This window comes from Macrobrachium rosenbergii, chromosome 5 (assembly GCF_040412425.1).
Source record: "Macrobrachium rosenbergii isolate ZJJX-2024 chromosome 5, ASM4041242v1, whole genome shotgun sequence".
Lineage (NCBI taxonomy): Eukaryota > Metazoa > Arthropoda > Malacostraca > Decapoda > Palaemonidae > Macrobrachium > Macrobrachium rosenbergii.
In genome coordinates this window covers 41,497,990-41,522,032 of record NC_089745.1, presented here as the reverse complement: position 1 = coordinate 41,522,032, position 24,043 = coordinate 41,497,990, and the positions used below count along the sequence as shown (strand labels likewise).

Below are 24,043 nucleotides of genomic sequence, written 5' to 3'. Positions count from 1 at the left end.
GCTGAAAGGGAAATTGACAGTGAGAAGGTTTTAAAGATGGAGCTGAAGGAAAACCTCGCAGCTGCACTATGAATCAATTGTTAGGAGAGGGTGGAAAGCAAGATGGAAGAAAGAGAATATGAACGGAGGTACAGTAAGAGGAATGAAAAGGGCTGCAGTTAGGGGTCGATTGGACGCTGCAAAGAACCTACGGTGCACCGCATGAGGTACACTGACGGCACTGCCCCCTACGGGAACAATTAAAATGTATTACCTGCAGGAATGTTGTTCCTTTGCTTGCAGGTTGCAAGAATTATGGACGTGTCTGTCAAGACTTTCTCTTCTTCTTGGGAAAATATGTAGAATTTTACAGTCACATACATTAACACAGTTTCACTGTACAGAAAACTATGAATTGTTTCTTTCTAAAGCACGAACGGTATCAGATCCCTTTTCGCCACCATTTCACGTCTGTTACACTTATAAATAATATCTATCTGTGTAATACCAAGTACCAATATACTGTCACTGAATGCTTCTATCAGCCCAAGGGCAAGGTTAGTTCTGAATAATGACGAGAGGTTTCTGGGATTGCGCAACCGCGACCACTTGGTCTTGCGCCAATTACTTGAAGTACCTTGAGACTTGATACCCTCCTAAAAGACCTTGGCTATTTCAGCCTTGTGACAAAGAAGAAAATAAAAATACGTGGAATGTTGTCTTTGCTTGGCAGTGATGCAGATGACAATATATATATGAAATTTTTATCACACCGTGATTTATATACAGTCATGAAGCTACAAATGTCGTTTAATATCTAATTCACGCTACCTCGGGAACGTCCCCGATGGGGAATTACGACCGAAGGGGAATTTTTAAGTGATAAATGGATCGGTACTGCCTGGTCTCGATCCCTCGACACAAGTTGCCTTCCAACGACTCCAGTCGACGGTCTACCCACTGAGCAATCATCGGTGATAATTCCCCATCGGGGATATTCCCAAGTAGCGTGAATTGGATAGTAAACGACATTTGTAGCTTCAAGATACATACATATATATATATATATATATATATATATATATATATATATATATATATATATATATATATATATATATATATACATATATATATTTTTTTCTAAATAACCGTTTTCTGTCATCAACACTTTCCATCACCGATGAATCGTCCCCTTCGCTGCAAGTTCGACCACATGAAGAATTCGTAAAGGAATTTCACAAGGCAACAGGTCATACGTTCGAAATATTCGCATAAGCCGATTTACTAATGGTTCCCTGATGGGATTCTGCTGCTGAGGTTATTGGACTATGACTAATCTTTTCTGGGGGAATGAAATAAAATGAAATAAAATAAAAATTACGAAGGGAGCTAGTCAGCAACAGAGCATGTTACGAAAATGATAATTTAATCCTAACATGTAATATGTGGTTTGATTGATTGATTGATTTGTCATGAAATTCAGGTCTTGAAGACCAAGCGCCGGAACCCATCAGGATTATTCAGCGCCATGTAATATGTAGTAATGCATGAAAAGTGAAGGATTATCGTTCAGCAGAGCAAAATTTACCCCAAAAATGTCTGGGAAAGGTATATAAAGCTTAGGTCAAAGGCCAAGCGCTGGGACCCATTAGGTCATTCAGCGCTGAAAGGGAAACTGAGACTAAGAAGGTTTGAAAGGTGTAACAGGAGGAAAACCTCGCAGCTGTACTATGAAACAATTCTTAGGAGAGGATGGAAGGTAAGATAGAAGAGAGACAATATGATCGGAGGTACAGTAAAAGAAATGAAAGGGACTGAGTTCACTAGCCCCCTAAGGGACATACTCGTGACAGATCCACGACCAAGTGGACCTTGTATACGATGATATCTGTTCAGTCTTTGGTAATGTATGTCGACGGAATCTACAGCTCCAATGCCCAACGCTGCTTTATTACAATGGTCGGAGAGAGAGAGAGAGAGAGAGAGAGAGAGAGAGAGAGAGAGAGAGAGAGAGAGAGAGAGAGCGTTACGGCCAAGTATGCCGAAATTAAATCTGCTTCAGTTGCGATAAAGTGAAAGCTATTAATTTTACAGTAATGACTTGGATGTTAACTTACATCTCGAGTTTTTATTGAGCATTCTTCACTGAATAAACTTATTTTGAGTACGTATTAAGAGCAAAATATTTTCAATTCTTTAAATTTTCTAAACAACCGTCTCCCTGTCTAGTATTTCGACATGGCATGGACAGAACTTTGACAACATCGATTTAATACCAAGTAATTCCTCAAAATCTACTTAAAACGTAGTTTTGAAAATTTCCCAAGTGCTTCTAAAGGGAACAAAAAATCGCCAAAAGATGTATTCTTAAAAAATGAGACGGACAGATTTAACGTATCTTGAGAGAGAGAGAGAGAGAGAGAGAGAGAGAGAGAGAGAGAGAGAGAGAGAGAGAGAGAGAGAGAAAGGTCTCCACTAAAATGATATGGCCACAAAATATAGAAACTGAACTGAAAAATATTAACGATGTTTAAAAATAGCAATGTTTACAGTTTTCTTTTATCTAAAAGATACCGGATTAAACCATTTATGCAACGCTTTCAAAATAAGTTGTACTAATAGATCTAACAGTTTTTTATATTACTTTCAAAGAACAAAAGTACTTCATATTAAACCCAACCGACAATTTTTCAGAGGTGTTCAAGAAAGCTGTAAGAGAGCCATAAATTGAATGTTATATTAGCAAAGAATTAAAGTTTCTGGTTATGAAATATAAACAGCGTTAGAATGCATTGGCGTATACGTGTTAAAAAAAATATTAAATATTGCTGACATCCACATACGGATGAATGGAGGCAAGTATGAACGAATAAATCAATTAACGAGATCTATAAAAGTATTTTTTTTCGTAATTCAGTTCTGGCAAATATAAAAAAATACAAAAATAAAAAAAACACAATAAAAATTTATCTTTTCAGAGATCTGTCGCGCGCTTTCATCTCGCTATCGCTGGCAATAAATAAACAAGTTTCATTTATTTTTCTCTGAAAAAAATAGAACACTGATTGATGTGCGTAATATAAACTTTTCCATCAAAATAGAAATACCCATAAATATATATATATGCATCCATTTGAAAACGTGAATGCAACAGTTTTTGAAGGGTTTCCCTTTCAAAACGATAAATCAATCTACTAGTTGTCATTTCGTTAGAGAAACAGTGCCATGTAAAACTGGTTTCTTAATGAATAACGTATTTTCGGTTAAATCTCATTAACAAACAATTTTATGATATATCGAGCCTTACCTTAAGGTAAATCCACAAATAATTATTCAAAGTTAGAGTTTTTGTTTAATATCAAATTAACACTACTTAAAGTACACTCTCGCTCAGGTCATAACGGAATGGAAAATAAAATTCAGGCCAAAGGCAAAGCACTGGGACCTATGAGATCATTCACCGCTGAAAGGGAAATTGAGAGTAAAAAGGTTTTAAAGGTTTAACAGGAAGAAGACCTCTCAGTTGCACTATTAATCAATTGTTGGGAGAGGGTGGAACGTAAGATGGGAGGAAGAGAGCATGAACGGAGGTGCAGTTAAAGGAATGAAAAAGGTTGCAGATAAGGGTCGAAGGGACGCTGCAAAGAACTTTAAATAAAGAAGATGACTTAAGTTGTCTAAACCTTTCCCCTCCCACTCGCTCTCTCTCTCTCTCTCTCTCTCTCTCTCTCTCTCTCTCTCTCTCCCTTCTAGATATCTATCCGTTAAGTACAGTCTCTTTCTCTCTCTCTCTCTTCCCAAAATTAATGTAACCATCTACTTAGAATCCAACAAAACAAAATGTCGTGGCCATAATTTTTTTTTTTCTAAATCACTGCCAAACAAAACCAGTAAGAATTGTAAAACACAATGCTGCGTACGTCACAACGAAATTCTCTCCTCGCCAGCTCCCAAATTGAATAACAGAAGAGTAGGACAGATTCAATTGCTTGGCAGGTCCAACATTATCCATCACCGAAATCACTGTCACCCTGTCTCTCTCTCTCTCTCTCTCTCTTTTTTGATGTTCTCTCCGTTCAGTAAGGTCTCTCTCTCTCTCTCTCTCTCTCTTCTTTTCCGATGTCTCTCTCCGTTAAGTATTTTCTCTCTCTCTCTCTTCGTTTTCGATGTCTATAAGTTAAGTACGGTCTCTCTCTCTCTTCGTTTTCGATATCTATCAGTTAAGTACGGTCTGTCTCTCTCTTTCTTCGTTTTCGATATCTATCAGTTAAACACGGTCTCTCTCTCTCTCTCTCTCTCATGAAGAACGAGGGGCCAAGAACCTCAGAGTGTAAGGGACATGTCAAAATATGAAGGTCACCCTCGTGATCATAGAGCTGTCAACCCATCGCTGGGGTACTCTTACTTAATCTGCTGCTGGTTCAACGATCAATTTCAGCCAGTTGAAGAGACAGTGGATGAAAGGGAGCCTCCGAGCCGAGGGAATTCGATCTTGAAAGGTCGAATGAGAGGACAGTGATGTGAAGAAGATCAACTGTGATAATACGCTCAGTTTTGAAGGGTCGAATTGAGAGGATAGTAATATGAAGAAGATAAACATCAGAAGTACAGCATTCTAGATTGGAAGGCTCTCAGTACGGTATTTAGAGGCGATGATCAAACACTGAGGATCAGGGCTCTCAGTACAGTATTTAGGGACGAAGATCAGACACCGAGGATCATAGTATTTAGGGGTAAAGATCAGACACTGACGATCACGGCTGTCAGTACAGTATTTAGGGGTAAAGATCAGACACTGACGATCACGGCTCTCAGTATAGTATTTGGGGGCGCAGATCAGGCACTGAGGATTACGGCTCTCAGTACAGTACTTAGGGGCGAAGATCAGACACTGAGGATCACGGTTCTCAGTACAGTACTTAGGGGCGAAGATCAGACGCTGAGGACCACGGCTCTCAGTACAGTACTTAGGGGTGAAGATCAGACACTGAGGACCACGGCTCTCAGTCCAGTACTTAGGGGCGAAGATCAGACACTGAGGATCAGGGCTCTCAGTACAGTATTTAGGGGCGATGATCAGACATTGAGGATCAGAGCTCTCAGTACAGTATTTAGGGGTGAAAATCAGACACTATGATCAGGGCTTTCAGTACAGTGTTTAGGGGCATCAGTACAGTATCTAGGAGTAAAGATCAGACCCTGAGGATCAGAGCTCTCAGTACAGTATCTAGGGGGCTCTCAGTACAGTATTTAGGAGGAAAAATCAGACACTGAGGATCAGGGCTCTCAGAACAGTATTTAGGGGTGAAGATCAGACACTGAGGATCACGTCTCTCAGTACAGTATCTAGGGGGCTCTCAGTACAGTGTTTAGGGGTCTCCGTACAGTATCTAGTGGCAAAAATCAGACCCTGAGGATCACGTCTCTCACTACAGTATCTAGGGGGCTCTCAGTACAGTATTTAGGAGTAAGGATCAGAGACTGAGGATCAGGGCTCTCAGAACAGTATTTAGGGGCGAAGATCAGACACTGAGGATCAGGCCTCTCAGTATAGTATTTAGGAGCGCAGACCAGACACTGAGGATTACGGCTCTCAATACAGTATCTAGGGATAAAGATCAGACACAGAGGATTTCGAAATGGGCAACAATATTTGATACCGCATTTAATAGTAGCAATGCACGGCCTTATCGAAAACTTCATGTATATACTTTAATAAATGAATGAAATAAGATAGCTAAATGAAAGACAGGGGGCGACAGCGGAACGGTGTGACCTGCAATATTCGTGTCAAGAGGAATGGAAAGAAAAATATAATGATGAAGTAACAATGAATACATTTGGTAAATCTTAATAGTGTACTGCCTTTCGTCCGTATGCATTTGAATAACACTTATCTCTCCTTGAAAAGCTTCGAGGTCTCTCTTTCCAAGATAATAATAATAATAATAATAATAATAATAATAATAATAATAATAATAATAATAATAATAATAATAATAATAATAAGTAGTAGTAGTAGCAACAAAGGCGCAAGAAACATTATATATTGACAAAAATTTCCTGCCAATCAGTTTATAGGCCTATGTCAAGAATACTAAACAGTAACAAGCTTAGTTACCGAAATACCATGTGCAAGTTACAGTTATCTGTAAATATAGACTTAGCACGGTAACTATAATCCACGCAAATGTTCCGTCGAACATTACGAGTCCTAAAATAAGTACATAAAAAAATCGTGAAAATGCTTCCATTACTTTCCACTTAATCCTGCAAAGATTACAGAGAACATAGCATCCTTTCTACATAACTTATATCTCTGAAAGCTCAGAAAAGTCAGATAAAAAAAAATATCCATTTGTCCTCAAAAACACTTAGGTAAGAGATAAAAATAGCTAATGGAACTAAAAAAAAAAAAAAAAAAAACGAACTATCGCAGCTCCACGATATTAGCGAAAAAATAAACAAAAGTCATTGCAGTCAAGAAACAAAAGCCTTTATTACCCTGAAAAAAGGCAAATTAGTCCAGGCCATTATTTCCACCGCCACTGAGCTCAATTTCCTATTTTCCATTTATATTTCTAAGCGAATGGAATTGACTATAAACGTAGGAAAAGACCAAGAACTCGGACCTATGAGGTCATTCAGCGCTGAAAGGGAAACTGATGGTAAGAAGGTTTGTAAGTGTGACAGGAGGAAAATCTCGCAGTTGCCCTACGAAACAACTGTTAAGTGAGAGTGGAAAGTAAGATGGAAGAAAGAGAATATACACAGAGACACAGTAAAATGAATGAAAGGGGTAGAAACTAGAGGCCATCAATGGGGATGCCTAGGCGGGGCCACGATATTTATTTTGGGGGGTTCAAAGAAAATTACACAAAACTAATGTACCAATTCTGTAATTAGTAAAATATACTATTCTCGAATGTATATATCCATATGAATGAAGGAAAATAATAGTATTAGTAATTAGTAAACCTGCGTTTGAAATGACAGAGCTCAATTTTCAATTAATTTTCAACTCTTACTATATGCAAATGTATCAAACACTGTAATGTAAATTTTCTCACAACCTTACATTCAACACTAGCCTAATTTCTATAATCAAGTTTTAATTTTCAACTATAGTATAATATCCTTGTCATGTAAATATATCAAAATAGTGCATTATCATCAGTAACACAAAAGACTTGTGACCCTCCAAAATCTCTTCAAAATTTCAACCTATCCCATTCCCTCTTCTTCATTTCCTCTCCCTGGAAATTAACTCTTAGCAGCAGTAGCAAATTGCATTGCACTTATTCAAAGCTGCCACTATAGTTTCAATCACTTCATACACCAAGTTGATAACATCGAGTTGGATCAAAATATCAAGAACAGACATGTTACTTGTGTTAAAAACCTATAACTATAATTCTGCTTTTGACCACCAAAGTGTTAAAGTTTAGCTACAAAGGGAATTTCAATTGCCGGGGGGCTGTCAGTGGGGGGCCAAGCATCTAACTGGGGGTGCCCGGGCCCACCCATAGCGACGCCACTGGGCCGAAGGGACGCTGCGAAGAACCCTAAGTAACAATAATGCCTATAGTGCACCGCGAGCAATCCCTCTTGCTCTACTAGGGAAACTGCCTAACCTGACTAGCTTCATTTTGAACTAAAGTTTCTGATGACGTTCCTCTCTTCTGTGGTAACTTCACATACGAAAACTGCTGTCCTAAACGATTGAACAATATGAATATGCATATTATGTGTATGGTATAAAAAAATGTTGAGACAAACAAACCGATATGATTGCGATGTTACAAAAATCAATTTAGGCCAATGCGTAATCCTTCTTCAGAACTAACAACTCTGGAAGCAGAGGACGTCCATTTTCATCTCTTCAAGAGTGATATAATCAATGGAAGGCAACTCTGAAGGCTTGGTAATATACCCCTCTTTGAGTGGGAACACGTAGTGAATAAGTCGTATGTCTTGCAACCTAATACCCTGTCAAGATAATTCATGAGTACAGAGGGTTCCCCCTATCAGAAGCTACCACGTCACATTGCTGATCCTAAGCCCATGTGAAAGGTTTTGGGAGTACGGCTGACAATCGTATATAGGGAAAAAACAATCTTTATTAAAACTGCAAGAGGGGTCTGTTACGAACGGGGGTGTACCATATGGAGGCTCGGAGTCAGGAAAGTGAGTGAGCACGTTGAACTAACGAACATACGCCAATAATTTTTTCCGTGCATTTATAATTTGTCTAATTCAGAGGTTCTTCAGCGAAAATCTATTCCAGTTTTAATGAAGATGGAAAGATACGGAAACGAGAAACCGCCCACTAATTATAAACCGGTCATAACAATGCACTATATTTTACTAAACTTAAGTTCAGCTCTACAGGGACATGACGTAAAGTTATGTCACTGGTTTTAATAAGTTTCCTCAAGCCAGTCGTAGATTCCGCTAAAATCATACACGGTGCCTGCAAAATCTCATTACGCTTAAATGCCAGTAAAGACCACAAAGCCAAGAGAGAGAGAGAGAGAGAGAGAGAGAGAGAGAGAGAGAGAGAGAGAGAGAGAGAGAGAGGCAGGCTTCAGCGTCATCAAGGGTATCCTTAATTACCGTGAGTGGCACGCAAGATCTGCTCAAATCCTCCGAGTAATAGATTCTCCTCATATCTCTTAGAGAATTTACGCACAGAGGGAGAATCCAAGGGCGTCTCGAATTTTCACGTTAATGTTGTGTTCAGTCATAACACACGTCATTTCAAGAGTATATCCGCATTAGAGAATTATTACAGTAGGAATTGGAGAGGATTCCCCTTGTGTATAAGCCTGAAAAAGTCCATTTTCACTGCCTTACTTTTAGTTCTTAAATCTAATTATGATTTGTGGATATATGTATATATATATATATATATATATATATATATATATATATATATATATATATATATATATATATACTGTATATATGTATATATTAGTTATTTATATAAACACAATGAAGGTTAATCAAAGGACTGCAAGATGTCGCTTTTACTCTAAGCGACCTATTCGTTATTTTATACCTTTATGGATGAAATCAGAACCTTCAATAATCCAGCAAAACGTGACCTGTAGTTAAAAATCGTATGTGCAATGGCATGACCGTTTTTGGGGATATAAAAGTACAGTAATTCAAAATCAACTTACGAATGAGTCAAGTCAACTCGTTTCAACAAAGAAGGCGCACCTTATTATTTATGGTGTGCTTGGATTCGGGCTGAACTAACTTATACATATTAATTCGCATAATTCAAGTCGGACCTTCCAACTGTATAAAAAAAAAAAAAAAAAAGTAGATGGACGCATTCATGCGACTTAGACTGGTGGACCCTCGCCGTGTTTCCGGTTTCAATTTGACGTTTGGGCATCGATTCCTTCAGTTGTAGCGCCGACATTTTTGTCACGACGTCCATGTGTTTCCGTGATTACTGGTTTAGTTAGTAGTGGAGGCTTATTAGTTTACTATATATATGGACTGCTCAGCTGGTGATGCTTTGGAGGTTTATTAGTTCACTATTGACTGCTTAGCTGATATGGCGATGCTTAAGTGTTTACTGACGCAATAATTTCCGGTGGCAAAATATGGCAATAAGATTTAGAAATGGCGCCTTCCAGGGCTATCAACACACGATTTGTGTCCGCGGGTTTAATAGGGTCCAAGTGACTATTAAAAATATTGTGAGTATATTAAGAATATGTGTGCGAGGCTAAATTAGTGTTAGTAGTTCCTGTTACTCCAGTAACTGATCACACACGCACATACACAATATCTGTACAATCAACACCAGCCAAGGTTCGTCATCTGCACGGGATGAAACCAAAGTATGAGTTAATGTTTGAATAATTTCGACCACAACTGTGAACCAAGAAATAATTTAATCATGGTTACCATAAATTAAACATAAGCACAGACGTTTGCATTGATAGTAAGACGTTTGCATTGATAGTAGTAAAATAAAATGAGGTGATACTCGAGCAACCTCCCGGCAATAATTTGGAAAAGCCGTTTGCCAGATACCCCGTCTGTGGGATGAAGTCTTATTCGCAGCGTTCGATTGTGTTAGGCTAACACTACGAAAGGCTATCCTGCATATCTGCACGCTAGTAATTAGATTTTACGGCGTTAGGGAAGCACCAAGGAAACCTAGACGGTGAGCCATAAAAACGGAATGTAATTAAAAACAACCATTTTCGACGTAGCCTACCCCCGAATAGTCGGTTATCCAGAAATGGCGGCAAAAGTAGAAACTTTTAATAACATAATCAGACAGTTAACGTATTTTGCAAAATAATCACTGAGGTATTAAGCTTACTTACGTTTCTTGACGTTTCCGCACTGTTATACCAGAAAGTCAAGTAAAAAACAGGATATGGCAGTATTTAAACACTAAAAATGTTGGTACTACCATATTAGCAACGGAGCTCCGCTCACCGAACCCTTTAACTCTTGACAAGTTGACATACGCTGTTGGGAGTAGTTCCTGATGCCGCCATGTTCCAACGATTTTGCGTTCGTAAAATAGATTTTCTTACATGGGTGCGTGTGACCAGTTTCACTAAGGAAGTAAGTACAAGGCGTGTAAATATATTGTAAATATATTACTGCCCAACAGTCTTCAGACAAGGTTAGGGAAGTTCTTGGAAACTTGAATATTGGTTGATGAAAGTGACGAACATTCTCAAATGAAGTTGGGGGATATTATACTAAGCGAAGAGGAGATTGTCTCACTTGTAATCTCACCCAGTCAACCCAAGTATGGTTAGTATGGTTCTTGAGTTGTGGCCACCAAAGGCACCAGGTGAAGTTCCCTGTTGAAAATCTGTACCAAGCGGTTAAATTTCATTTTAGATTTTCAAGATATAAATGTTTTATCTAGCCTACTTAGTGACAGTGTCTGTCATAGTTTTGTTCACCCATCTACAGTAAGTACTGACTAGGCCAATGTTTTTAATACTTGCCAGGTTTTAGGAAATGAAACAATTCCAATGAAATATATCTTGCTGGTAGATATACTTTACGTTAAAGTTAAGATATCAGAGAATGAGATAATTTAGTATTTTTTTCAGATAAACTAACATGGTTTTTTAAAACCAAACAGTACTGCACGTATTAAAAAAGCTCGTTATAACAGCATTCAAACATTGCAGTGATAAACTTCACGATGAAATTACCCCAGCAAAGCATTAATTAACGCACTTTGCTAAACATGAAATTACAGCCACAATTTAGGCTAAATGCTTGCTGGGGCTGGGGGCACCAGTAGGAAGATGACATAAAGGTAAATATGTCAGGTGCAGCCGAGAGGGTCGTTCGTTTGATGGTATTATTCCTCCTTCATCCTCTCCGCCCCCCCCCCCACGCAATAAATTAGAATAATGACATGAAAAGGTTTTGTATAACAACTTTCGTTAATGACCTCAGTGTTCTAACAGAAAATTTTTAGTTTTATATATGAAATTTCCACCTTTTCTTTTGTTTTTGGAAGCTGTCATAATATCCGAACGAGAACACGTTATACATTTACGAGTTGCTTATTCAAGTTCACCAAATACAAGTACCGTATATGTTTCCGACTGCTTATCACGTGTTTTACCTCGTGTTCGAAAACAACCAAAATATAAGCAAATAAATTTGAAGTGTTGTACGAAGGAATTTCACTTGAGAAACGTAGTCATATATACCCTGCGTTAATTGAAGCATCACCTATTATGAATCTGTTTGATGTTTGTTATAAACTTGCCAGTCTCATTGCTTCTCATTTTTAAGACTAGGTAGTCTTATGTATAAATTTTGTTAAAAGATTAAATTGTCAGTCTGGTGTAACTTATGTGATCTTCATTTCGTTGTTACTGATTTTTATACTTCTTGTCATATTGGCCTTCTTAGCTGCATTTCTGTATTTGCTTTCGTGTTTTCATTTTTACTGTATTGCTCGTAGTGTAATTCATCCATAACTTTAATTTATTTCTGGTGATAGAAATTAATTTCTCGCTATAATGTGGTTCGGATTCCACAATAAGCTGTAGGTCCCGTTGCTAAGTAACCAATTGGTTCTTAGCCACGTAAAATAAGTCTAATCCTTCGGGCCAGCCCTATGAGAGCTGTTAATCAGCTCAGTGGTCTGGTAAAACTAAGATATATTTAACTTTTTGCCCTTGTGTTGTGGACAAATGCTTTCACGGAAAACTTGGCTGCAGTCATAGCTATGTGAAGCCTGGCTGCAAGTGCAACTGAGAAGTATTAGATTAATAAAAAATTGTGTTCAGTGTCATTTCAGTTAAAGTAACTTACAGTCTCGACCAGGTTCATCGGTTTAAAACTTTATTTTTGGGGGGGAGGCTTTAAATCCTCCTGCAAAACGCACTTACCCTAAAGTTGTTGATATAAAACAGTAAATCAGTACTAGCCTGCAACACCTTAGGACTTCAAACCTAATTTCCATCCCTGCCACTGTAAACGATAACCCACCTCCCACTCACCTTTCACCTCTTAAACTTCTTCCCCAGTTAAACATTGATCTGACATTCTGATACGAGTTCCGAGACCTCATATCCTCGTCTGCAACTTTGCTTTGCTATTGATCGCAAATCATCAGTACACAACTGAATAATTCAGTTCTCTTTCCTCTTTCCAGGCAGCTTCGCGCTCTCCCATCAGGTCAGGTGTAGATGTAACAAAAATTGCTAGTACGATTAGCAACTGTAACATGAAGGCATCGGCAGTAATAAAAGCGAATTAAAGTTGCCACCTTCCAAAGAAAGAAGGTAAGATGGATACATTTCGTAACTTACAAGAATAGTTTTAACGGCAGCTGCTCTGAACCGAAGTTTGTCATGGTTGCAATATTCTTAGCCTAGTGGATACTGAAATTTTTAGTTTTCTGTAAAAAAAAAAAAAACTATTGAAATGGTTTTGTCTGTCCGTCCACACTTTCTGTCCGCCCGCAGATCTTAAAAACTACTGAGGCTAGAGGGCTGCAAATTGGAGTGTTGATCATCCACCATACAATTATCAAACACACCAAATTGCAGCCCTCTAGCCCTAGTAGTTTTTATTTTATTTAAGGTTAAAGTTAGCCATGATCGTGCGTCTGGCAGTGCTATAGGACAGGCCACCACCGGGCCGTGGCTGAAAGTTTCATGGCCGCGGCTCATACAGCATGATACCGAGACCACCATAAGATAGATATTTTCGGTGGCCTTGATTATACGCTGTACAGAAAACGCCACTTCGGCGCATTTTTTACATGTCCTTTTCGAATTTGGAATGTGGAGTTCTGTCTAGCTACAAGATGTTGTTTGGGACATGTAGTTAAGGTTCAATATTCTCACTGTTTTCTAATATTGACACGGAAGTGAACCGGAGTTCATGTTTAAAGTGATCTTGACTTCTCGCGCTGGTGTTAGCATTGGCCTCATCAAATACTAGGCGCTATTTGGTATATTGCAGTGTTAAACGGATTGGTATGATTAGAAGTGGGCAAATATAATGATTGGAAATTGTTAAGTGAGAATCAGATGGAGGATTAGTTAAGGAAAAAAAAATTAAGTAGGTTTGGTTTGTCGCAAACGGGGTGTTTATTTTACACGGTTTTGTAGTCATTCGCCGTAAAAAAATGTATATGTATACACCTACTAAAAACAGACATTACAAACTCCAGAAAAGAAACACGCAACATTAGGTAACTCCTAAGCCTTTGCACTGCACAAAAAAATTTAGCAAACGAAAAAGCAACTATGAAGTGTCTGGATGCCTGTGGAAATGTTTGGAATGCGCGCCAGTTTTCAGAATTGTGTAAAGAATTGAGTGGCTCCGGACGAAAAGAAAAAGTGAATACAAATTTTTGTCTTGCCCTGTTTCCGTGGAATAGTTTGCCAGTATTTTATTCTATGCTGTTGTTGTGGGTCAGTATTTTTTAGATCTTCCTTCGTTCCAGAATTCAGTAAAGAATACTGGAGATGGAGTAAAAAGTTTGAATGTCATCCAGGTATTTCTTTCATGGTAAAAGTTTGATGGTGTTATCGGGGACGACGCACGTAATGGTTAGTGAGGCTTGACCTTCGGAGAGAGAGAGAGGATCATCTCCCTTGAATTTCATCACCACGTCTTTATGATAAATGATACTAGTTAATCATTTGTATTAATGGGATGTTTATCACTACTGACTTTTATCACGCCAGTAATGTAAATAATAAAACTGTAGACTTTATAGGAGTGAAACATGATAGTTTGTTCAGATTAAATTGGTAACCATCAAGAATTAAAATTTTCTGATTATAGGGCCGCGAGATAAGGGTTTGATAAGTTGTTGTTGTTTATTGAATGTACTGTCCAGCCTAGTGTGTTTAAAGTAAAAAAATTACCTGTTTACCAAGGAGTACATTAATTGGAAAGGTGTTATTAGTTAATATATGAAATGTTCACCGTATCTGCTTCACAGGATAGTGAATCTGCAGTAATCTTCAAGTGAAGTAGCATACCATTCATACATTGGGAATGAGTGAAAAGTCAAATTAAGCACACGATGTTTCCTTGCAAGTTCTGATTTTGCAAAAAACTCGAATCCTGATGTTCCGAATTCTGCGGGACGAATGCCTGATGCTGGGGTAAGATTTGACATATTGATTTCTCGCAAGGAGCTCCTTTCATTGAATGAGAGTGATTGCTGAGTTTTTCCTCATGGAATATGAAAGAAAAGTTGATTGCGTTTTTCTTCTCATGGAGTTTGGAAGGAAAGTTAATGACAACGTCGATATTGACTTTTTAAGGTTTCATAGATTTCCTAAAGTCTCCGTTTGATCCCTTCCAGTATCTGATGTCACCTCTCTGAGGTTATCTTAATTTCAGAAGAATATAGCGCTTATCTTCTCTTCTCTTTTCCGATTCTTTTCCCCGCCAACTTTGTGATCACTCCTGTAACTGTTTGATAACATTTTAGCCAGTAAAAACCCCAGGATACCACTAAAGTTTCTGGGTATTATCAGACCACACAGTTTTCTTTATCAGACATTCGTTTCCACGACGTATTTCTCATATACTGGTTTTGCAGAGATTGCTTGTTTCATAATAGCATTAACACACAAGCTATGGAGTAATATATTCAGCGATTAGAAATGCCTTACCATCTGAAATCTGTCTGCAGGCGCCAAGTGATTGACTGTTGATGTAATTGTTCAGTGAAGGTTATTTTCTATGACTGCAGTTAAAGGAGGTATTTTTTAGAAAGCAATTATTAATGTATCAAAGGTGAAAAATAATACAGACCATGGCTTTGGCTAGTAATCGTCCATGCAATTTAATAAACATACAGTCCGTAGGAAATAAAACTAACACTATTAGAAATCTGATAAATGATCCGGAAGTAAAGAGCATACAAGAAAAATGCAAATTTAAAAAGGAACTAAAGACTCCTATTCTGCAGGAGCTACGATCCTGACGAGAAAACACTGAAAGACTAGAAAATATAAGAAGCACCTTATTTCGAAAACGTACACGGGCCCGCGAGAGAGGGAATTATCCCTGTGGAGGGCTGTACATAAAACCAAACAAAGTGAACAAAGTGAAAGTGATATTTCAACAATTAAAGTTTTTTTTAAATACTGTGATGGCCGGGAATTCCTCATTTTGAATCAATTTACGATGCGAATATCATATGTGCCACCACATCGGAATGAGTATTTCATTTTGCTCGGCGCTGCCAAACTATTCCATCACCATCCTTCCAAGGATAGAAGATACTTTTGGTGAGAAGCATAGCCTTCATCCTTCCAAGCCTTAAATCAATATGCTAAGTACTCTACATGCAAGGGTATATGGGTGGTAAGTCAGATAGGATGCTGTTTCTGTGTTAGGTTAGGTTATGAGCCCTTGTAAGGTGTACTGTCCAAATATTTAGGCAAAGTTAAGGGATGTCTCCTCCCACCCCCAACAAACACACACCTTGGTTAGGTTAGTTTAGCTTAAGGAATGTGGGATTAGGGTGTAGCCTATCTCTGTAATTAGAAGTTCATCCTCAACATCTGGTGATTTCCTCGTTGTGATATTTAGTAATAATGTAATTCAACAATATATTTTTCCCTCTGCTTCTTTAGAGTATATTTAACTGCTGGTGTAGGTACGATTCAGTTTTTTTTCTTCCACCAAAACCCTAGGTTTCCAAATGTGGTCATCCAAAATTGTTAGATGGTGGGTTAGGGAAAACAGAAGTTAGGAGCTAACTCCAAGAAAAAGGAACAATACATGCAAAACAGCATAAGCAGTTGGAAAAATGTAAGGTGCTTTATGTTAATTTGGCAGAAAAATTAATTTGTCATACAATATCTGATATTTTAGGTGTTTTAGGCCTAATTCACATGCAATTATGTTGAAAGATACAGCTCATGTATTCAAAGCAGTAATCTTCATGGTGGATTCAAAGCCAGGTGACAAACTAGCAGGACATTGTACATAATCTGGCCATTGTGCATTTGTTTTCTTGTTACACTTGTACATGAACACCATTCATTATACATGCATATAAGACAATGCTGTACCTTTGGGTGGTTTGGTAGACTAGGCAACTGTGATCGAAGTTCTTGGCTGACATACTTCAATTGCTAGTGTTATATTTTTATGTTGTTTTGTGTTTAATAGATGCCTAAAAAAGTTATAAATAATTCCTATTTCTTTACGTTCAACAGAAATTTTTAAAGTTATGTTAGTCATAGGCTATCCATGATTACAGTAGTATTTTTGGGTAGCCTATGGACATACAGTATTAGAGCAAATAAAAGAAGGTTACTGTGTAAGGTTCCCTGCTGCATTTTAAAATTACAGTACCTGGAGTGATTTCGTTCTTGGGAAGGAGGAAAACACATTGAAACAAACCTAGGGCACAAGTGCATTTAATGAGAAAACACTGTGTAGTGTACCACCTAAGTAATTCAGCTTGATTAACCTGACCTTACTCAACAGTCTTAACTGTACCAAACAACCCTTACCTAACCTAACCAAATTACATTTCATTACTTTTTCCCCTGTCCAGAATCCAACGCACAGCCTGTATTCATTTTCAAGGTTGCAAGATGTAAGTGTAAATTAGTTGAAAAATCATGAACTGACATGTATTTTTTTATAATTGGTTTTGCAGTATCGTTCTTTAATCTGATAAAATATATTTTCAAATTTAATAATGTACACACACAAAGGTGAAACAAAGGACCAATAAGGTTGAAATCTATTTTAGCTAAAGTTTACAGTAGTGGGAAGGAACAGCTTAGCTTTGCAAGGTACTGTATATGCTAACAGGATTGTTAAGTTTCACATTTTTTTTTAGTTCTTGAGTACTGTATATGCTAGACTTTATTAATGTTGCTTTTGAATGGCATACTGTTACAGCAACGTGCTTTTTCAAGCCCATTTTTTTTTACAATTCAAGCAGAGGCAATTGTTTAGATGTGCTCACTCATTTAAACAGTTGTAAGTTTCATGATTTCTTTGTGCATTCTATTAATGTTAATTCATAAATGTTACAATGTATACTTATGCTATATTAGTTTTTCATTTTGGTAAATAAGTTTTTCTTACTGTTTTCAGATTTTTCACAATGGGCAACAGGAGTGAAGATGGACAGTACTCAAAATGCCATGTTCATCCAGGATTTGTAAGGTTAGTTACCCTTAACTAATGCTTGTTTCAGTTGCACTTAATTAACCTTATTGTACCTTGCCTACTCATAGTTAATCACCCATAGCCTACATAGCTTTATCCTGCCTAGCTGAACTGCACTTAATCAGTCTTACCTTACCTTCTCTAACTCTGCTTCATTGCCCTTACTTTTCTTATCCTAGATGTATGTAATTGCAATTATCTTAGAGCCTAATCAAACATGATTACCCTTACTGTACCTACCCTAATTTTACATGGTTTTCGTTGTACCAGGTGTCTTCACCTGCCTTCCCACTTTATATTGTAGTACCGTATCTAGTGTGGAAGATTACATAGGGTTTAAAAGTAGTACATTTTTATTTAATGCAGCCCTAAGAACAAGAGGTGTGGGATGAATTGATTATTTCTGTAGCTTGAGGTAAAAACAGGACATGAAAATGTAATATGTTACAGCTCTGTATAAATAACAAGTTAGTATGAAGTGGAATTCTTGGATCGTGGTCAAGGGTTTTCGCAAATGATGACTTGCTCTGCTCTCTGAAGGAATGATTGTTGTTTGTACTTATATTCGAACCTTTGAAAAATACAGTATAGGAAGCAAGTTGCATGACATCAGTGTGTTGAAATGACACTAGAAGCCCCTCCATGTGGCAAAGGGAATTAGCAACTTCTAGAGTTAACTGTCTGATGCAGCAGTAATGTGGTAGGTCACAACTCTTGGAAATACTAAAAGGTGTTCTAGTGGTATAGAAGCTTCTTGTGGTGTTACTTTTATAACATAGTATGAAACGTTTGTATATTTGTTTGTTCCATAGCAAGGGCGAAGATGGTCATTGTGGAAAGCTCCACATATTAACTGCTAGAACCAGTTAACTGTAAGGTAGTCACAGGAATCCGCTGAGACATGCTGTTGTTTTGTATTGTGTGTAACAGTGGGTAGCCCCTGCATACCCTAGTCCTGTCTTGTCAATGCAGGCATTGTATCACAATAGTTAGGACTATCATGGCTTGTTTTCCTTGTGCTTTATTAAGCAACAAAGTAAAAGTGAGTTGATTCAAGTGCAAACTTCTTGCCCATTTGAGCATTCTTTGGTTAGTGTCCATATCGGCTGTGCCCAAAGACTGTCAGTGTGTTTTTACTGCAGCCTAATACTGTAGTGTACATAGTAGAATAAACAAGTACATATTTTGAATTTGCTTTCTTGTAGATCCTTTGTCAGAAGCAGATGATTAATATACTGTATGTTTTATTTGTCAGATGAATCAGTAGATCTATTAATCTGTTGAGTTTAAAATTGATAAAAAAGATCTAGCTACTGTATTTCCTTTGGTTTCTGTCAGATGTAATAGTATTGTGGTGTGTCGCAATTTCGGGAAATTAGATTTTCATGCGGAATCATATTTTCTTTTCACTTGTAATACCTGTTGCCCGTACTGTATCTAACCCATTTGTACTTGCAGTTGCCATTTATGTATTAATCGTATTTAATTACTCATATTTGTATAATGTGCTTAATTGCATTAAACTCACTTAAACTAACTGCACTATATTAACCGAATCATACCTAACCTGATTACAATTATCCTTACCTTACTACAGTATTTCGACAGCGCATAGTTACTTTAACACCGTTATTTATCATTGCCTTACCTATCCTTACTTAAATTCCCCGTACCTTACATAGCCTAATTGCATATAAATTTAAATAACTTTCAAGGTTGCCAATATTAATTACCCTTACTTTACTTAGCTTTACTTGATAACCCAACTTCACCTAACTGCACATGATCATGCATAGTCTACATAGCCTAAACATACTGAATTAAAATAATTGTTTTACCTAGCTTATTTGTACATTAACTCTTACTTATTTAGTCTAAGTGGACTTGGTTACCAATGCCATACGTAACCTTATCTACATAATTTGCATCATTGAAATTGCATGCAGTCAATTCAGCCAATATTTATGTCATAATTTTATTTAACGAAACCGTAGGAAAGTTGTAAGACCCCACGTACCGCCGAGATTATCTCATTCTAGCAGCTGTTCGCTGACGTGTAAAAAAAAAAGTGACAATTTACTAATAAACTGAAATTTACCATGAGGTTTATCAACTTTCTTTGATCTTCCCAAGTTGCAGAAATCACATTCCACTGATCCATTGTGTGCCTCAAAAGTCGCCTTGATAGGTTTCCTCGGCATTTGCTCTCAGAATTTAATTTCCGTAAATGCGAAGGATTTATATATTTTATATTTTTTTCCCACGAAAGAGCTTGAAAAGGAGGTTTTATCATTTAGTGAAATTGCTTAATCGTGTCTTTCGTGGAGTAATTTCCTTTGTGCGTTTATGTTTTCTTTATACCCTATTTTGTTTCATCTCCAGATTTAAGTGCGACGTTCTTTTTAAGATATAACCACTGTTTAATAGTTATTAAATTTTCTCTTGGCACGTTACCTGCGCATGCGTTGTAGGGTTCTTCCGTCAAGGTTTAGTTTTTAAGCAGTTTACTCATATATTGCTCATTAATTTTTTGCTTCAATTTCTGGTAAGCAGTGTTTTCTTTTCATTCATATTGCTTCCCACATATTGTCCCAGATGTATACGTATAAATAAAACTGCCTTTGAAACGAAATGCAAAATGTAGTCACTCACAAAAAAAGTTACCGCGGATCTAAAAAAATGGATCAAAGTAAAACCTTAATCCAGGAATATTAAAAGGCATTTAGTTCCCCTTCTTTGTACATAACCATTTTTCATGTGATGTACATTTTTCGTAATGTGAGCGAATGCGTTTGCTGTAAGAGGACTGTTATTCTCTCTAAAGATCAACTTTCCTTTGAGAAATCGTTTTAAAAAACTCTGTCGACTCCCTAAAGATGATGATGTCTTCCCTTCTCAGTTCCAGAGGTCCTTTACTCCTCACACCGTTCAACGTGACCGTTGGACTGTGGAACAGCAGGATCTCGTGCAATTGGAACTTCAAAAGTTCAAGCGAAGATGCAATGCATTACTGCCTTAATACTATTCTTCTTGCACTTTAGTAATTTACTTAAATTTTTATCTGTTGGTTAAATTGTTAGTTTATTTTTTTATTTATTTTTTTTTTGTTTTAGTGAGACCTCCCCTTTCTGTATTTCCCTTTACCTCCTCTTACTTCTTTCTAATGAACACCATATTCTTTGGCAGCATGAATTTCAAGTCACTGGCCCCTGAGGTGGGCTTGTTCCATATGAATAGGGTGCAACTTCTGAATCATAATAATAATAATAATAATAATAATAATAATAAAATGAGTGTGCTAGAACCACTGCTTCGTCACTTTCTCATTGTAACTCGGACCAGTTTTTCTGTCGTTTTGTTCAACTTAATAGCCGTTTCGGTTCGTTTGGGCGATTCCGGAGGTCCACACAGTGCTTCTTATTGCTTCTCAACAACTTAGGACATGTATGGTCTAGCGCCCGTGCTTACATTAAGCCGGTATAATGTAGACTAGCCTCTTATATATATATATATATATATATATATATATATATATATATATATGTGTGTGTGTGTGTGTGTGTGTGTGTGTGTGTGTGTGTATGGACTGTATATTTAGATTTATATACATATACATAAAGCATATATATATATATATATATATATATATATAATATTACGTAATGCAATACAGGTATATTATTATTATTATTATTATTATTATTATTATTATTATTAAAACCTGAAATCTCTTAAGAGATTATTACATAACAGCGGGAATAGGAGTTTAAAACAGTTGTATAATTTTACATATTACTTGAAATCGTAGACAGAATCGGAAGAAGAATGCAGTTACATAACCCATTGTGTATCAGTTTGCTTGTTCAAGTTTGTAACACAATCCAAGATAAGTAGATTCACCCCCTTGCAACTCGAAAGTGTGGCTAGTATATTACGCAATACCTAAAATCAGTTACTTGAGTTTCTTTTGCAGCGTCCTTTCGGCCACTAGCTGCAACCCCTTTTATTCCTTTACTGTACCGTTGTTTATATTCGCTTTCTTCCATCTTACTCTCCACCATGTCCTAAACAGTGTTTCGCAGTGTAACTGCGAGGTTTTCCTCCTGTTACACCTTTCAACCCTTTTTACTCTCAGTTTCCATGTCAGCGCTGAATGGCATCATAGGTCCTACGCTTGGCCTTTAGCCTAAATTATATACTACAGTTATATAACCCACTATATATCCAGACTAGGCTAAGGAGATTCCCTCATACAAGCCGAAAATGTGGCTAGTATATAAATAACAACTATAGTAATTTAAATCGTCAGTAGGAAGTCAGATACTCCTGTAAATAAAAGTGGAATAAAACGCCTAAGAATATCACTCAATCTCTGAGGAAGAAGAGGAAGAAGAAGAGTAGGAAATCGTCTGTGGAACGTTACATAACCCGAAATTCCGTAATTAAATCGCAGAAGCGTAGCAAGTCCCAGAAAGACTTTTTCAAGCGCGTGAGGAAAGAGGCTTCGACCGATAAGGGCTGTTTCTTTCTGAAGGAGCAGCGGCTCAACGGGGCCGTTGTTGGGGCGATGTAAATTTTGCCTAAACTAATATTTTGATACGGCACCTAAACACTTGTGGGGGCGGTTTTAGTAGTTGCGTTCAGCCGATTCGTAGGGTATGATGTATTACGTATTCATGCTTCTCTCTCTCTCTCTCTCTCTCTCTCTCTCTCTCTCTCTCTCTCTTCATTAAATATGCATATATATTGCACATGTAAATATATATATATATATATATATATATATATATATATATATATATATATATATATATATATATATATATATATATATACATACATACACACACATTTCTATTTATTTATTTTCCGCACCTACACGTACACGCGCAACACACACACTATATATATTACATATAAATATATTTATATTATATATACATACACACAGACACACACACATGCACATCGTGAAAACGCGTAGGCAACATTATACGATTTAAATAAAAAAAGTTTGTTTAGCACATTAACGTTTGTTTTCGCGTGGTTCAAAATAACAGTCAAAACATTTTCCTCAAGTGTTTACGAATGAGATTTATTTTTCTTCCCAGACCAGATTCTATTCTGAGTTTTTCCGCCAAGAGAGATTTCCCTTGCAGATTCCATTTTTACAATTCATATTTTTTATTTTATTTTATTTTATTTTATTTTTTAAATTTTTGTACCGTTTTAATTTCTCATTCATCTTTTTTTTTTTAACGTCGCGATATATTTTTTCTAGTGAATGAAAAAAGTAAACTCTCTCTCTCTCTCTCTCTCTCTCTCTCTCTCTCTCTCTCTCTCTCTCTGTATGCGTATTCCCAAGACCCTTTTGTACGTTATTACAAAATCCGGTTTCTTTGCAAAGTGCTTTTAATATTTCCAATGTTCTTAACGTTTCTGTAATCTGCGTCACGCTTTCATTAGCATATTCATTAATTTCTTTCTATCTCCCCAATCCCCTTTTTGTTCATTTTGCATTAGTTTCATTTTACTTTTATTTCGAGAAACCTGATACGTGAAGTCGATAAAGAATGCATTACTTGGGGAGAAGGGAGGAAATGTTATAACGTTCGTACGCATTATTTTCCCTATTTCAGAATGTAGTTTGAACTTTTCTCCCTATTTCAAAATGTAGTTTGAATTTTTTTCCTTATTTCAGAATGTCGTTTGAACTTTCCTCCCTGTCTCAGAATGCCGTTTGAACCTCTCTCCCTATTTCAGAATGTTCTTTGAACTTTCTTCCCTATTTCATAATGGAGTTTGAATTTTCCTCTCTATTTCAGAATGTTCTTTGAACTTTCTTCCCTATTTCAGAATGTAGTTTGAATTTTCATCCCTATTTCAAAATGTAGTTTGAACTTTCCTCCCTATTTCAGAAAGTAGTTTGAACTTTCCTCCCTATTTCTGAATGTAGTTTGAACTTTCTTCTCTATTTCAGAGTGTAGTTTGAACTTTCCTCCCTATTTCAGAATGTTCTTTGAACTTTCTTCCCTATTTCCGAATGTAGTTTGAACTTTCTTCCTTATTTTGAATGTAGTCTGAACTTTCTTCCTTATTTTGAATGTACTTTGAACTTTCCGTCTTATTTCAGAATGTATTTTGAACTTTCTTCCCTATTTCAGAATGTAGTTTGAACTTTCCTCCCTATTTCAGAATTTAGTTTGAACTTTCCTTCTTATTTCAGGAATTAGTATGAATTATACTTTGAACTTTCCTTCCTAATTCAGAATGTAGTTTGAACTTCCCTCTCAATTTCAGAATGTAGTCTGAATTTTCCTGCCAATTTCAGAGTGTAGTTTGAACTACCTCCCAGTTTCAAAATGTACAG

General features: G+C 36.9%; 1 protein-coding gene across 2 annotated transcripts in view; it reads right to left on the bottom strand.

Annotated features, from left to right (window-relative positions):
• LOC136838712 (soluble guanylate cyclase 89Db-like) overlaps positions 1–24,043 on the bottom strand; it is a 198,848-nt gene that overhangs the window by 124,670 nt on the left and 50,135 nt on the right. Inside the window, exon 1 of one of the 2 annotated variants that reach the window (XM_067104133.1) lies at positions 10,341–10,490. The exons of the other annotated variant lie outside the window; for it this stretch is intronic. The gene's annotated coding sequence lies outside the window, so the exon portion shown is untranslated. Of the gene's footprint in view, positions 1–10,340; positions 10,491–24,043 lie in introns of those variants that run through there. 2 annotated transcript variants of the gene reach the window in all.